General features: G+C 34.4%; 1 long non-coding RNA gene across 1 annotated transcript in view; it reads left to right on the top strand.

The window, feature by feature from the left end:
- The window catches only part of LOC139363117 (uncharacterized), a 287,996-nt gene extending 272,400 nt beyond the window's left edge, over positions 1–15,596 (top strand). The window contains exon 4 of the long non-coding RNA XR_011623029.1: positions 15,542–15,596. This is a non-coding gene — a long non-coding RNA (uncharacterized lncRNA). The remainder of the gene's footprint in view (positions 1–15,541) is intronic.
- The last annotated feature ends 1,440 nt before the right edge of the window (positions 15,597–17,036 follow it).

The following is a 17,036-nucleotide window of genomic DNA, read 5'->3' as shown; positions in this document are numbered from 1 at the left end:
ATAGATCAGTGGGTTTTAATGTGACATATTGTAAAAAGCTTATTGACATGGTTTCAGATTCCAAATCACTTGTTAAATTTTGCTGTGTTATCAAAGAAGAATATCCATAATTATCTGAAAAACCTACTGACCCAGGGTTTTTGATGCCACTTTGCCAGCTGCAGAACTCTGGCTGGTGAAGTCCTTGCTCATGCCCTGCTTGGCTTTGGGTTCACTACTGGTGGTGCCCCACCCTCTTGGCTCAGCAGTCTGTGCCTGGCTTGCACTCTGTCCCAGATACCAGGCTCACTGCAGGATCTGCACTCAGCCTGTGGCTGAGCCAGGTGTGCTTCAGCAGCCTGTTGTGTTACAGCTCATTCAGTCCTGCCACCCCACTCTGACCCATGGCTCCTGGGTTGACCCGGCCCTGCCACTGCTTCCTGTCACATGAGATGGGCACACAGCAATGTTACAGCCTTTATTCGTTCCCACATTTAGCAGGTCCTGGGTTCTTGTCCTGTGTCTAATAAGAATTAGGTTACACTGACAACTGGAGGGTGAGCAGGGAAGAGAAGAGATTTTTTGAGCAATGAAACAACTCTTAGTGAAGAGAGGGTCCCAAGTTAGGAAGGCCCCTTACCTGAAGTTGGGTAGTCTCTGCCCCCCCACCCTAAGGGTGGGTAGTCCTAAAGTGTGGCTGAGTCCAGGGATTTTATGGGCTCAGAATGGGGAAGTCCATGCTGATTTGGTTTGTGAGTATGCAAAAAAGGTTAAAAAATGGCCCCACATAACGATGGGCATGACAGTGTAAAATACAAATTAGGGAAGGGTAGGTATATGAAAAAGTAGATGAAGAGTGGGGAGTGGGGATCAATCAGAGGCAAATGTATCAAACAGGAAGAGAGGTTTTCAATCTGGTCTTTGGATTTATTTGTGATTTGTAGCTTGGTTTTCTTGTTTAAAACTGTCTTTGGTTTGAAGGTCAGGTTTTACTAGTGACCCATCTCAATCTGTCTAGGCATTTGACTGCCTCCTGCCAATATCACTACTAAAGTGCTCCTCCCTTTCCTGGCTACATTTGTATGAGTCTGGATTGCCTTTATACAGAACAAGTAAAACAACATTTCACCATGAAATGACTGCAAAAGCAGATAAGAGCCTCAGGCTCTTTTCTATTAATATAGACATTAAAGAATATTTACAAAACTGCCTCTCACTACATTTTTAGAAAGTATGTTTTTAATATTTAATCTTTCATATTAATATATGATAGTCTTATTTTAAATTTTACATAATGAAAAACTTTTTAGTTTTAATCTCTAAAATGATAAATATCACTATATATAAGCCACATAATCAAAGTTCTTTGGCATCCTCAATACATTTTTTGCATCTAAAGAGGTCTTGAAACCAAAAAGTCTTAGAACGGCTATTGTGCAAAAACCCCAATTTACTATAGTGACAAGATTAATTACACTATTTATTTGAAAATATCTCTCAAATTGAGATTATCGTGATAATAAGTAAATTACTATAGTTATTGGTCATTAACTGATAATGACCAAAACATCTCTAAAATTGTTTGCTTAAATTTAATGGAATGATATATTTCTTATTTCTTTGAAAAGTTAGACAAGAGAGTTCTAATAATAATCCAAGTAAATTAAATATGACTACCTTCCCAGATACCCTGATTGGTTTAACATTCTTTGGGGGTGTTATTTACAGTGTTACATTTCTGTGCTTTGTTACTGTTTTTTTCTTCAGAGTTAGATGAAAATGCAACAGCTAATTTGCATGTTTGCATGTATTTACAGAAAATGCTTTAAAACCTTAATGTCGGCCGGGCACGGTGGCTCAAGCCTGTAATCCCAGCACTTTGGGAGGCCGAGATGGGCGGATCACGAGGTCAGGAGATCGAGACCATCCTGGCTGACACGGTGAAACCCCGTCTCTACTAAAAAATACAAAAAACTAGCCGGGCGCGGTGGCGGGCGCCTGTAGTCCCAACTACTCGGGAGGCTGAGACAGGAGAATGGCATAAACCCGGGAGGCGGAGCTTGCAGTGAGCTGAGATCCGGCCACTGCACTCCAGCCTGGGCGGCAGAGCGAGACTCCGTCTCAAAACAAAACAAAACAAAACAAAAAAAAAACCTTAATGTCAAGTTTGCAAACTAAGAGAAAAAATTAATTAGTGTAATTCATTATTGTACTAATTAATAATACTACATAATTCATAATATAATAGTGATATTCATGGTCAATATTCTAGTACAAAATATTTAAGCTCTTTTAAAATTAACGGATATGATACAATTTGAAATTGTGAGTACTAGACATATATACAGAAGGACAGTGTAAAAAGTAGGTAAAAAGCTCAGATTAAAATACAGATGACTTTGCAAAGAGTGATGGTGGAGGTAGTAGGTAAACAAACAGAATGTAGAGGGAAACGATATTCTTTATCTGTCCTAGCTGTGCTGTTACACAATGTATATTGTGAACATTGACAACCCTAAGCAATGTGTCTGTGTTCTGTATATTTGTATATACATATGTATGTGCATTCTCTATACTTATATATAAATACAAATATATATGTGGCATTATCTATACATATATATACATATATATTTATATTCCATATACTCTGTATTGCATTTTATATTTCACTTAACAAACTTAAGATTTTTCATGGTGACATTGATAACTTTGGCAGTGTTTACGTCTCTGTAATACAATTTAAGTTCATGAAATTATTTTAAATTTATAGTATATTTTGCTCTTATTATTTTATTAAAATGAATGAAAACCTTTAAAATGTTTTTACTAGTGGAAATACAATTGAGACTATGGTACAAATTATTCCTCATTCCATAATCAGTGGATAGCCTCAATTAGGAATTCAGTTGATTTAAGCTGTTTGATTCATATCAGTTGTTGAAGAAAGAAGGAAAAAAGCAAGTGTTGAAAATGCTATGATATGTATACAGACATATATATATACACAAACACAAATACATACACAGTGTTATGTTTAATCAGTGATGAGATAGAATGGATTAATAATTAGCCAGGAAATATGCAGTGACCCAGATTCACAGATCTATGGAAGTGTTTTCAGGGATGCAGCTTCACTACAGCTTTATTTTGAGGAGAAGGGTACTCTTCAGTTTTTTTGGGGGGGGTGATGGGGAAGCAAAACTTGTAAGAATATTTTAAACATTTTACCTCCCCTCATAGTCCATTCTCCAGATAACTGCCAGTGATCTTTGAACCTGTAAAGTGGAACAAAATGGACTTTTCTACTACTGCAATTGCACTCAGGCTAAAATTCAAAATCTATGTTGTGGTATACAAAGGAAATAGCCTGTTTCTTTCCAACTACTCTGGTCTCACCTAGAATTATCTTCCCTCATTCACAATATACCTTCACAGAGGGACTATCTCAGTTCTCTGAATAGGCCATGCTTTTTGTTTGTTTGCTTTAATCTCAAAGCATTTACTCAAGCCAGTGCTTCTGTTGGAATCTCTTTCCTCATCTGGTTAATTTTTACTGATTGATAAATGTTTCCAACTCCCTTTCTCCTATACCAACACTGCCCCTCCTAGCCTAAATAATTTCCTTTTACATTGTGCTTCCTTAACTACCTGTAATTTTCTTTTACAGTACTTGTACAATGCCAGTATATATATTATTTATACATAAAAGTATTGTTTAATATATTTCTTCACTTTGGTAAATGTTTAAATTTTATTTATCCTCAAGATCTAGAATCTTTCACATAGTTACCTCAATCATTTCTTGAATGAATAGAAAAGTGAAAGTATAATCTATACTTAATTTCTTGCTCAACAATCTGAAAAATGTCCAATTTAATATCCTGTATAATTACCATTGTTCCTTTTTTCCCAGCATGTAAATGTAATCTGTCATCTTTTGAGTTCAGTAATAAAAACTTTGTCTTTGTGTTTTGCATGTCTTTTTGAAAAACAGCCTTATTTAGATATAGCATATAAATTGTACCCACTTAAAATATATTAATTACTAGCTTTTAGCATATTTACAGATTTCTACAGCCATCACCACAATCTAATTTTGCAACATTTTTATCACCCTGAAAATAAACCCAGTACCCATTAGCAGCTACTGTCCAGCCTGCCTCTAGTCATAGACAACCCACTAATCTCCATTCTGTCTCTGTTTATCCCAGACATTTCATGTGATTGAAAACATACAACATGTGATATTGTGTGATTGGCCTCTGTTTTCTTAAATTCATTTTTCTAGTCATTCATATTCATTCACTTTTACAAAGGTATCAATCTATGATTAATTGGAAATTTTAAAAAGGATCCTTATCTACAGATAGTTAGAGAAGCCCTATTTTGATAAACATGTATGCATTGTTCATGTGGTTGCCAAACAAATGGACATTTAGGTAATAATTAGAAGTTCTAAACGTGTTTAGGTATGTGGTTAAAAACAGTCTTACCACTTGTGTACACTGACATTTCAGAAATCCTTGGTAGAGGAAAGTAGAATGTCTCTGAAGTGGTTGCAGTCGAGGTGAGAGAATGACACTTAAAGTAGTGTCTTTGAGATTTTCCCCCTCACTGTAGCTCTCACAACTAAAACGTTTATCACAGGCAAGTCATCCGAATTAAAAAGCATGTACTAAAGCAATCCAGCTTTTAAAATTTTATGTCCACATGATAAAGTTTACTTTTCTTAAATATGTATATATGTATTTGTGTAGATGCATTTGTACATAACTTATCAAATTTTTTTCCCAAAATATTTTAAGGCTGAGTCTTCACCTAGCAGGTTCTGGCCTCAAAATCAGTGATAGTAACTTCCTAGAAGATAAACTTAAATGAAACACGCACATCGATGATGATTTTTTCCTAGAAAATACGAGCAAGACTGATTTAGCATCAAAGACTTACCCATGTTTAATGTATGTCAAAATGCTTATGCTAATACAAAGAAAACAGGATATAAATGGTCAATCCACAGAATCCAAAAATTGCTGAGTTTTTATTTAAGTTTGTTTTTCTTTTAAATACTACTGATTTAACCAAAATAAAATAGGCAGGGGAAAATGTAGCTTAATATTTTCTACCTATACAACATCTAACTAGCACTGTGCTTACTATGTGACAAAGGCCATCCTATCTTAAATATACTAAATCTTTTCATTCTTACAATAGCCTCATTTCTATCATTCCAATTTAAAATGGTAAGTGGTAGAGTGAGCTTTAGAACACATAGATACTGGTTCCAAACTTTATGTTCTAATTATCATAATCATCATAACCAAGTTTTTGTTAATACCAGCTTTTACACAAACACACACACAGACACACACACACACATCGTGCTTACTGTCAAAATTAAAAAAAAACAACAACTGCACAACTTAATCTCTTACCCTTCATTAGGATAAAACTCTCAGGATTTGAGTCTTCTTTCTAAGGTTATGGACAACAATGAATATTAATTAGTGATTCTTCCGGAGCCAGCTGCTTATTTCTTAGCCTTTTTCTTTCTTTGTTTCAAAACATAACCAAATGAATGATTACAATCTCTGCCTATCTTCCAAACAGTAAAGATGTGCACCGCCACAGGACCACTCCGTGGGCTGCAAGAATCATGATCTCATTGCATCCCAGGTATCATTAGATGCAGAGCTCTCTCCTTAAGTTTTTCAACCCCAAGCTGGTAACATAAGCAATAGGAATGACTTTCATTTGGCTTACTAACCCCTAAGACCAGCTTATTATAAATGGGGCATAACACTTATTGGTCCAACTGCTTTATTTTACATGATGAAAAAAAATGTTAATAAGTGTAGGTATTACTACAATCCTGTGATTGGGTCGGTGCTTGCAGACCACTGCAAGGTTATTGCTTTTCTTTTTGCCCCATTACAACATCTGTCATGAATAAACCAACTTGACATTTGTTTTGTGTTTTTTCCTCCTCTATCTAAGCAATATAATAAACACAGATAGTACTTGTAGGATACTTCCTATATATTTCTGTTGAAACAAATGGGTTGTAGGAAGTTCACCCAAAAAATTGCCTCAACCATATCTGCAATGCCTCTGGAGAATAAACTATACAACAAACTTTGTCAATTAAATTTATCTTTTTATTGGAAGATTCTTATGACAGATTCTTATCAATTATTTGTGTAATTGAAATAAGTGTGCAACTCTGGGTGTTAAAGAACAAATATTACAAAAGTTTCATAATTTCTGCCTCACTAAAATTATTCTTTGGATCACGTTATTTCTATACTACAAGCCAGGCCTGTTAAACTGATGTTGACTATTTTTAAATTAAAATCAAACCAAACGAAAATCCAGCAAGAATACCCATCAAGACAAAAATTCTTAGTTTTTTCTCTATGAAAAATCTGACTCAAATTATCTCCATATTTTAAATATAAAACACTTTTTTTCTGAGATATTAAGCAACTTAAAAGTGCTACTAGTACCTTAATATCTGCTTCACAAATACCAATCACTACCTACTAAAGAAAAAAAAGGAGAAAGGTTCAAATTCATAAGTATGCCTCAAGCCACAAGAAAACAAAGGGACTCTTTCCTGGCTTTTTCATGAACTTCAAAAACTTGAATCTACTGGGCATATGGAGAAATCTATAACAACTTCAGCATTAGCTATATTTATTGATGATTTGCTTTGATCACGCTAATTAACTTTTTTATTTCAGGCTAAGCTTTACATAAATATTAAATATAAATTATTGGAACGTAAAGTTTTCTTTTCTATATTTTAAAACGTTTAGTTACTATCAATGAGTGGCCTGAATAAATAGCCCCATTATTGTTTATTTTGGTGATTATATATCTTAATTATTTTCAAGACTTTTCAGTTTTCGACAATACATGTTTCTTAAGTTTATTAGGACGTTACAGTACTGGTAATGGTAGCTTCTGTCAGAATAAGCATAATGCATCAATTATGTATGGTATATTGGTTTTGGCACAAAACTAGCACATACACAATATAGTCATACATAGACAATAAAATTATTTGTTCAATGAAACAATATCATAACATGACTAGAATGTATTAAAGGTATACATTGCTTATTAAACAGAAAAAGGGGATATTTCTTATTAATTTAAGCAGAGAACAAATATCCATATCCTATTAAATATTTAGTTTCATGATATTCTTTTGTCATTATAGTTATGGCTGTGTTCATTCTTATTTATCTACCAGAATACTTTACAAGAGAGATGAAGCCATATATTTAGTTCAGCTATAAATATAAAGACAATGGCTCAAAAAGAAATTCTATGTAAGTTACATCCGTAAGCTTTTGAATAACCAGAAAGTTCAGTCTATGTCTATCTATCAACCTATTTATCTGTCTACCTACCTATCATCTGTCTGTGTTATTGACAGATGCTTGTGTACACATATGGAATCCAGAGAAACATGCAAATCCCTTTTCCCCTCAAGCAGCATCTATTTGGCCTCTTTCCCCTCTGCCTTCCCCATGGGAGTTTACGTTTTAGACTCTCAGTTGCTTCCAGAGGTATTCCTAGAGAAGACCACTGTTGTATTGGTGGAAAGAGAGCCATGGATGGGGCTAACAGGAAATGCTGTATCATAAATATTGTCATAGATGAGGATTAATCTACCATGATAGAAAGGAGGAAGAGATGAGGATGAGATTTGCTGTACTGTGCTTGGCATACAGAAGACAAATGCAAATATTATTTTGATCAGCATTACGGAATAATTAAAGTTTTAGACTAAATCAATTTTCTTGTATTCCTTTATTTTCCTCAGCTATGACCAAGCAGGAAGCGTAGCAACATTTTTCGTCAATGTGTATCCATTTCCTGTTGTATTGAATGTTTTTTTATGCTGATTGATTATAGATCAGCCCTTGTTCTGGTATTATGTGTGTCATGCATTTCCTGTTGAAGATCAGGCCATGCCCATTTAACTCAAACATATATGCCATGATGTCAGTACTTTCGTCTAAAACTTTTTATTTATTATTAAGAACATGCTTATTTTGAAAAATCAAGAAATACACACAAGAGAAGAAATAAAATTAAATCCACCAATCTCAGACTGGCAACAAAACAAACATCCATCCACAGTAGAATGAATAAATAAACTGTGTTGTATTCATACAATGCTACATTGCGCAGCTAAGAAAATGAATGAAATTATAGCGACACACAACAAAAATGGTAAGTTTCACAAAAATAATGAGGGAAAGAAGCATATATTACATGCAATATGTTTTCATTTATAAATTACCAAAACCAGCAGCACTAACCTAGGTTAGCATTGGGCAGAAGGGTTGATTAGGTGAAACCGCAAGGTAGTCTTTGTGAGCCCTAGAAGAGATCATCTATTTTCTTTCTTGGATGATGTTTCTTGGATGATGTTGGATGATGTAAATTAGGTAAAATTCATTGGTTTTTCTTTTTATTTTTAATGTAATGAGGCAATACACATTTTTTTAAAAATCACCATTACTATAACACTAAAACTTCTCAACCAGAAATCCTTAGTCAAGACGTGTTTTGGAGTTTGGAAATGTTAATATTTTAGAAAGTCAGTACAGTGCATGTTCAACTCCAGTGGGGTCTGGGGCAGCATCTAATTATCAATATTGGTATCTGCACACCAAAAATATGACTATTCAAATGAAGAGAGATATACAAAGACTCAACAGATTCATAGCAACCAAGACCAGTGTTTCCACCAAATAAGTTCAAGTCTATTACTAATATGTCTCATATTTTTAAAAGCTTAATTACTGTTAAATATGATCAAATTTCTTTTTAGTTGTGTTTTTGTACACATACAGTTAGATGGAAGAAATAAGATCTCTTATGTGGTAGCACAATAGGATGACTATAGTTAATAATAATTTATTGTATATTTCAAAATAGCTAGAGAAGTAGATTTGGAATGTTCCCAACACAAAGAAATAATAAATATTTCAGGTGATTGATACCTCAATTAACATGATTTGCTAATTACACATTGTATAACTGTATCAAAATATCACATGTAACCTCTAAAAATGTACATCTATTATGTATCTATAATTTTTTTCTTTTTCAAAGCTCTCCATGGTGCTGGCAGTAGGGAATGCTCAGCAAGTTCTAGCCTCTAAAAAAAATTGCTATTTAGCAACTATTGAGATAATCATATAGATGTTTCCCATTTTGACAATTAATGTAGTTAGATATGGCTTTGGATTCGATTTCTTATGTTGAGGTATCTTTGTATAATGTGAATGAATGCTATTCAGTCATGGCCATCCATCTTTTAAAATATTCTTCCATTTCAACTGCTAATACTGTACTTGGGGTTTCATATTCTAAGTTTAAAACGTGAGGTTCATTTGTTTCTCTTTGTGCTCACCTTCATGGTAAGTTAGTAAGACTTCAAAGAATCCATTCTGGTTTTTTTTAATGATAGACAATTAATTCACACTTTACTTCGTTCTACTTAGTGTTGTTTCCCTAAGTTTATTTTTTATTTATATTACAGCTTATTGAGTTAAATCATTTGCTATTTTTAAATTCTTTAGCATAATAATTTAAAAAGCTGTTTTTAAATTCTTTCACTGTCTATAGCTTTGTCTTTATTCCAAAGACTTATCTATGGTAATTATTATTTTTCTTTTTAGTGAGTTTGTTTTAAATTGTAATGATTAAAGTGCTTAAAAGTAAAAACATTCATTATAGTGGCCTTTATTAGTTTCTGACATTCATTCTCCAATTCTGTATTATGTCTGTCTCATCACAGATATTCCTCAATTTAAGCCCCATTTGAGAAGGTACAATACCATTGTTTATGTATCAAACCTAAAAGTTTTATGATCAATGTCTCTTTTTTAAAAAATCATAGCGATGTTTACATTGCTCCAAAAATTGGTTTGAGGAGTAATAAAATTGACCTCATTTTCTGTTTAGCTTTTAATGATTCCATATTATATCTATATATATTTGGCACTAGAACTCTGTTAGCATTTCCAAAAGAATGGACAGATTTGTTAGCTGCTAGTGATATTAGAAAACTGCATGTAATAACTGGCATAAACTGGAATTCAAACTGAGAAATAGCTCTTCGGAAACTTTCTAAACCAGTGATATTCCACTCCGTTAGCAGTAATGACATTTTCTGAAGCAACGCTTTTGAAAACTGCTTTCATCGGTGTGAATATATTGAATGGATAGATATTCTCAGGCAGAATCACTCTATAACCATGCCCAGAGCCTATAAAGTGAGGTAAATAGAACCCTTTCTTAATGCCACTGGCTTTCAGCAAGGCCTTACACTTATGTAATGATAATTTTCTTCAGGATTAGAAAATGCCTGTAAGCTAAATGGGAGTGAAAAAGAATGCAACCAAAAAAAAAAAAAAAAAAAAAGAAAAAGCCAAAAAGACTTTGCTTAAGGTCTCTAACTAGTTTTAATTATCTACAGTTCATTTTTGCTTTAACGGAACAAGAAAATTTCCTATGTACCTTAAATGCCTTTCCCAAAGATATCCCTCTTTGCTCTTTGTATTTCATTGTGATTCAGTGTGTCTCAATTAAAATATCATTTCTCATGTTTGTAAGGGCTAATAAAATGCAAAAACCATATATTGAATGCTTGCAGCGTTTTAGTCATGACACAAACTGCTTCACATGTATTAATCCTCATTTAATCCTCATATCAGCTCTATGACTCAGGTATTAACATTATCCACACATCACAGATAAGAAAAACACATCACAGACAAATTCTTTGACTTCTTTAAGTAACACAGATGAAGCTAGAACTTAAAAGTAGTCTGGTTCTAGAAACCATGCTGGCCCCAAAATAGCACACTGGAAAAGATCATTAGGCACAAGTGACTTGCAAAATGTTCATGGATATTCCATGTTAATTAATCTGAAATTTAACAAAAAGTGCTTTTAAAAATTAGATTAAAATTTTTCAAATTTTATTTTTTACAAATAAAAAAGAGCCATAAGTGAATCACAGAAACAACACAGCAAATAATGTTTAAGACTTTCTTTGCTTCATGTAACTTTGTTATTTTTAAATAAAAGTAACTCACAAAATGTAGAAATAATTTAAAACACATAGCTTTAAAGAATATACAAGTGTAAATTAAAATAGGCAGAAAGAAAATTTTTCATTGGGAAAACCTAAGCTTATAGGGAAGACAAAATATTCATGGCTGGCTGGACGTGGTGGCTCATGCCTGTAATCCCAGCACTTTGGGAGGCCGAGGCGGGCGGATCACGAGGTCAGGAGATCGAGACCATCCTGGCTAATACAGTGAAACCCGTCTCTACTAAAAATACAAAACATTAGCTGGGCATGGTGGCGGGAGCCTATGATCCCCGCTACTCGGGAGGCTGAGGCAGGAGAATGGAGTGAATCCGGGAGGTGGAAGTTGCAGTGAGCTGAGATCGCACCACTGCCCTCTAGCCTGGGCAACAGAGTGAGACTCCATCTAAAAAAAAAAAAAAAAATTTCATGACCCTATCATCTCAGCCCAAAAGCTCCTGAAGCTTATTAGCAACTTCAGCAAAGTCTCAGGATACAAAATCAATGTGCAAAAATCACAAGCATTCCTATACACTAACAATGGACAAGCAGAGAGCCAAATCATGAGTGAACTCCCATTTACAATTGCTACAAAGAGAATAAAATACCTAGGAATACTGCTAACAAGAGATGTGAAGGACCTCTTCAAGGAGAACTACAAACTGCTGCTCAAGGCAATAAGAGAATACATAAACAAATGGAAAAACATTCTATCCTCTTGGATAGGAAGACTCTGATTCGTGAAAATGACCATGCTGCCCAAAGTAATTTATAGATTAAACACTATTTCCATCAAACTACCATTGAAATTCTTTGCAGACTTAGAAGAAACTACTTTAAATTTCATATAACGAAAAAAGAGCCCGTATAGCCGAGACAATCCTAAGGAAAAAGGACAAAGCTCGAGGCATAACGCTACCTGACTTCAATCTGTACTACAATCTACAGTAACTAAAACAGCATGGTACTGGTACCAAAAGAGACATATAGGCCAATGGAACAGAACAGAGACCTCAGAAATAATACCACACATCTACAACCATTTGATCTTCAATAAACCTGACAAAAACAAGCAATGGGGAAAGGATTCCCTATTTGATAAATGGTACTGGGAAAACTGGCTAGCCACATGCAGAAAACTGACACTGAATGCCTTCCTTACATCTTATGCAAAAATTAAGATGTATTAAAGACTTAAATTTAAAACTCAAACACATAAAAGCCCCAGAAGAAAACCTAGGCAATACCATTCAGAACATAAGCATGGGCAAAGACTTCATGACTAAAACATCAAAAGCAATCGTAACAAAAGCCAAAATTGACAAATGGGATCTAATTAAACTAAAGTGCTTCTACACAGCAAAAGAAACTATCATCAGAGTAAACACGCAACATACAGAATGGGAGAAAATTTTTGTAATTTAACTATCTGACAAAGGTCTAATATCCAGAATCTACAAGGAGCTTAAACAAATTTACAAGAAAAAAACACCCCATCAAAAAGTGGGCAAAGGATATGAAAAGACACTTCTCAAAAGAAGACATTTATGTAGCCAACAAACATATGAAAAAAAGCTCAAAGTCACTGATTATTAGAGAAATGCAAACCCGAACCACAATGAGATACCATCTTACACCAGTCAGAATGACAATTATTAAAAAGTCAAGGAGCAGTAGATGCTGGCAAGGCTGTGAAGAAATAGGAACACTTTTATACTATTGGTGGGAATGTAAATTAGTTCAACCATTGTGGAAGACAGTGTGGTGATTCCTCAGGGATCTAGAACCAGAAATACAATTTGACCCAGCAATCCCATTACTGGGTGTATACCCAAGGAATATAAATCATTCTGCCATAAAGACACATACACACATATGTTTATTGCAGCACTATTTACAATAGCAAAGACATGGAACCAACCCAAATGCCCGTCAATGACAGACTGGATAAAGAAAACATGGCACATACACGCCATGGAATATTATGCAGCCATGAAAAGGAATCAGATCATGTCCTTTGCAGGGATATGGATGATGCTGGAAGCCATCATCCTCAGCAAACTAACACAGGAACAGAAAACCAAACACCACATGTTCTGGTAAGTGAAAGTTGATCAGTGAGAACACATGGACACAGGGAGGGGACCAACACACACCAGGACTTTTGGGGGGTGTGGGACAAGGGGAGGGAGAGCATTAAGAAACATATCTAATGCATGTAGGGCTTAAAAACCTAGATGTTGGTTTGATAGGTGCAGCAAACCACCATGGCACACGTATACCTATGTAACAAACCTGTGCACACGTATCCCAGAACTAAAGTAAAATAGAAAAAAAAATCATCGCCCTCTATTCTTTAGAACAATTTAATAAAATGTTGTTCCAATATGATCTTTAAATGCTAAGCATAGTTCATAACATTTTTTGATAAATCTATATATCAAAATGCTGGCAAACAAACATTTTGTTATCTGGCAATAAAAAAGAAAAACTTAAGCTTAAGTGTAAGAAATTTTCATTAAAGCAATTCTTCCTGTGTTGTTGCTTTGTCTCTGTACTACTGTATGTAAGTCATTAACTTTTGGTGTCAAGTGGAAGAAATTCAATTCAAACCCAACTACACAGGCATAAAAGGGAAATGTTTTGGAAGGTTCATGTAATTTTAAAACATCATGGTGCAGCTGGTAGGACTTTCTTTTGATTTCATCTCTCTCTCTCTCTCTCTCTCTCTCTCTCTCTCTCTCTCCCTCCCTCCCTCCCTCCTTTGCAGGCTTATTTTTCTCAGACTGAATCCTTCCTTGTTTAGAGAACTTAGGTACTGGCAATTACTAAGCTTCATGAGTTTTGCAACTGAAGACATGAACACATTCTTTCTCTCATTCTACATTTTAAAATTTCTTAGAATGGCTATAATTGCTCCAGCTTAGTCCAGGTGCCAGTCCTTAAAACATTCAACTTTCTCCATGGTACTGGAGTCTATAATAACATAAATTATTTTATTCCTGTGACTGGGTGGCTGAGAGCAAAGCAGTGATGTGGTTTCCAGAAGAAGTTGGAGTTCTTGGCTGGGTGCTGTGGCTCACGCCTGTAATCCCAGCACTTTGAGAGGCTGAGGCAGGTGGATCACGAGGTCAAGAGATTGAGACCATCCTGACCAACATGGTGAAACCTCGTCTCTACTAAAAACACAAAAATTAACTGGGCATGGTGGCGCGCCTGTAGTCCCAGCTACTCGGGAGGCTGAGGCAGGAGAATTGCTTGAACCTGGGAGGCGGAGGTTGCAGTGAGCTGAGATCGCGCCACTGCACTCCAGCCTGATGACAGAGCGAGAATCCATCTCAAAAAAAAAAAAAAAAAAAAAAAAAAGAAAAGAAAAGAAAAGAAATAGGAGTTCAATAGAGATATTCAGTAACCTGCTATAATTTTTGGCACTACTCTTTGAAAAAAGACTCCATGTCTTAAATAGCATATATGATCATTTCACACTAGTTAAAAGCATACCTGCTATATGTTAAAATTTATTTTACTATTAACTTCACTTTGTTTTGATGATTCTCATAGACTATGTAACATAGGGTATCCAATTATGCATTTAGCAGGCAAGATACATGGAGATATATGTGAGTTTTATAAAGAACTTTACAAATGTTCATGTAACCACAAAATAAGTATGTTCTTTTAATATGCTTTAATTTTTTTACCAAATATTTATTTAGCCTGACAGCTTACTTCACTCTATTTCAGGTAATGAATGAAAGGGAAAAAATAAAGCCAAACACCTGCCTTCAAGTTGACTACCAGAGTCTGCTTGTTAAATTTATAGAACATTTAGGTTGAGCACTTGCCACCACGCCCGGCTAATTTTGTTTTTGTATTTTTAATAGAGACGGGATTTCACCGTCTTAGCCAGGATGGTCTCAATCTCCTGACCTCGTGATCCACCTGCCTCGGCCTCCCAAAGTGCTGGGATTACAGGTGTGAGCCACCGTGACCGGCCAAGCCCCTTCCACAGTTTATAGGCATCACATTTTTATCAAACTAAATTATTGTCCATTAGCTAACTCAGCCTCTAAGCAGACCACTGTTGATTACATTACTGTAGTAAGCTGACTTCTCTGGCTAATTTTGCCTTAGTAACTTCTCTCATATATAGAAATTTTTCCATGGTATTTTGCTTGGGGTCCCTTTTCCCTTTTTTCAGTTCATGTTTTCTTTTATTTATTGTGATCTTACAGAAACAGTTTGCATATCTGCTGGGTTCTAGTTCAAAATTAAAATTGCTTGGGGATTGGGGGTGTGGTGATAGAAAAGACAGATGTATTTTAAATATGCATCCTTATTTAGCTTTATTCTTTATTCCTTATGCAAGGAGCTGCCTCAAGGAGTCTATTTCAGTATTGCTAGAGGAAAATTAACCTTCTGACTTACCTTTTTTTACAGAACTCCTGCTCATTACAATGATCACATTTTGTGAGTTTGATTATCTTCATGGAATCTATCAGGTAAGGGGCCAATGAGGTCATAATATCTGTTTTTAAATACTCTGGGAAAGAAGTATTAAATACTCATATTTTAGAAATACTCATACATTTCTAAAAAAGAGAGATTTGTCTCTATTCCCACATCTCTATTATAATCATTTTAATTTCTTAGTATGTGTAATATCCTATGTTTAAAGCAGGAAAGAACTTGAGTTGTAAATATTTTCATTAAAGCCCTTTCTCTAGTTTAAAAATATTTAGAATTTTTTGTACTTGACTAATTCTTACTTTTTGTTAGACAGCTTTTTCACTAAAATAGCCTTATCTAAAATTATATTATGTGAGAATTTAAAACATTATCTGCATATTTTTTGAGAAAATATGAATTGTTAAAAATATGATTTTCCACATTGTGAAGGACTTCATAGAATCTTCCTCTTGTTAAGAGTTTTTGCCAGTTAAAGTAGTGCCTGTTAACCAATAATTTTTTTTACAACTCTAGCAAATACAAAGCAAAATCCTTTGTTTTGAATTTGAGTAACTATGAACCATTCTATGCAAATGTTTCAGAATCACATAAACAAATATCATATATAGATGGACCTAAATATATACAATTTTTTTTAAACAGCCAAGGTAAACGTCTCTATTTTTTCCCTTTATTGGAAAAAATGCTACTAGCCATGCCAAAAAGTCAAAAAAATCTGCCTTTAACAAAATTATGTTTGGAATATATTAGCAGCTCTGTGCCAGATTTCATTAGTTTACAAGACTGTAATTCCAGTTTTTCTTTAAAAAGCATAGCATCAACAAAATACTCTCTGGTTTGCATCAATTTATATATTTAATTGAACCACCTGATTTTACAACAGCAAAATATTTTCACACAATCCACAACCCCCATTGAGGGGTAATAGATTTGTAAAGCCAAATGTGGGAGTCCCAATGTTTCTACCAGTTTCATTTAAATTTATGATTTAATTGGAATTATTGTAAGAAGAGGATTGCAGCAGTATCACAACAGGTAAACCTGGACCTCCAATGGTGATTTGATATTTGTTTTGTAAAAGCTGAAAGTCTAATGATATTGATGAAAATATTTAGCCTCGCTTATAAATTTTTTCAGTATCTCTACTTTTAGTCATATTACCCATATACTTGGAATATGGCATGTTTCCAAGTAAAAGATTACTTCAACAATTCTCCTGGTTGTTTGCATATTTTATGTTTCTTGATTTTTAAATTGGATTTTTATATCAGGTTACTGAAGTTTTTTGTTATTGCCATAAACCTACTTTGATTGCTTACATTTTTTGTGTGCTATTATTTATGCTAGAAAGCACTACTGGAATGAGTGAAATAAAATTTAAATGTGTCACTGTCCTTTGCTGAAATAAAATTCTAATAAAGGCTGACAAAGTCAGGTTTGAATGTATATAGCCGTATATAAAATA

This window comes from Macaca nemestrina, chromosome 5 (genome assembly GCF_043159975.1).
Source record: "Macaca nemestrina isolate mMacNem1 chromosome 5, mMacNem.hap1, whole genome shotgun sequence".
Lineage (NCBI taxonomy): Eukaryota > Metazoa > Chordata > Mammalia > Primates > Cercopithecidae > Macaca > Macaca nemestrina.
Note: the sequence above shows the minus strand (reverse complement) of the source record. Positions and strands in the feature narration are given on the sequence as shown.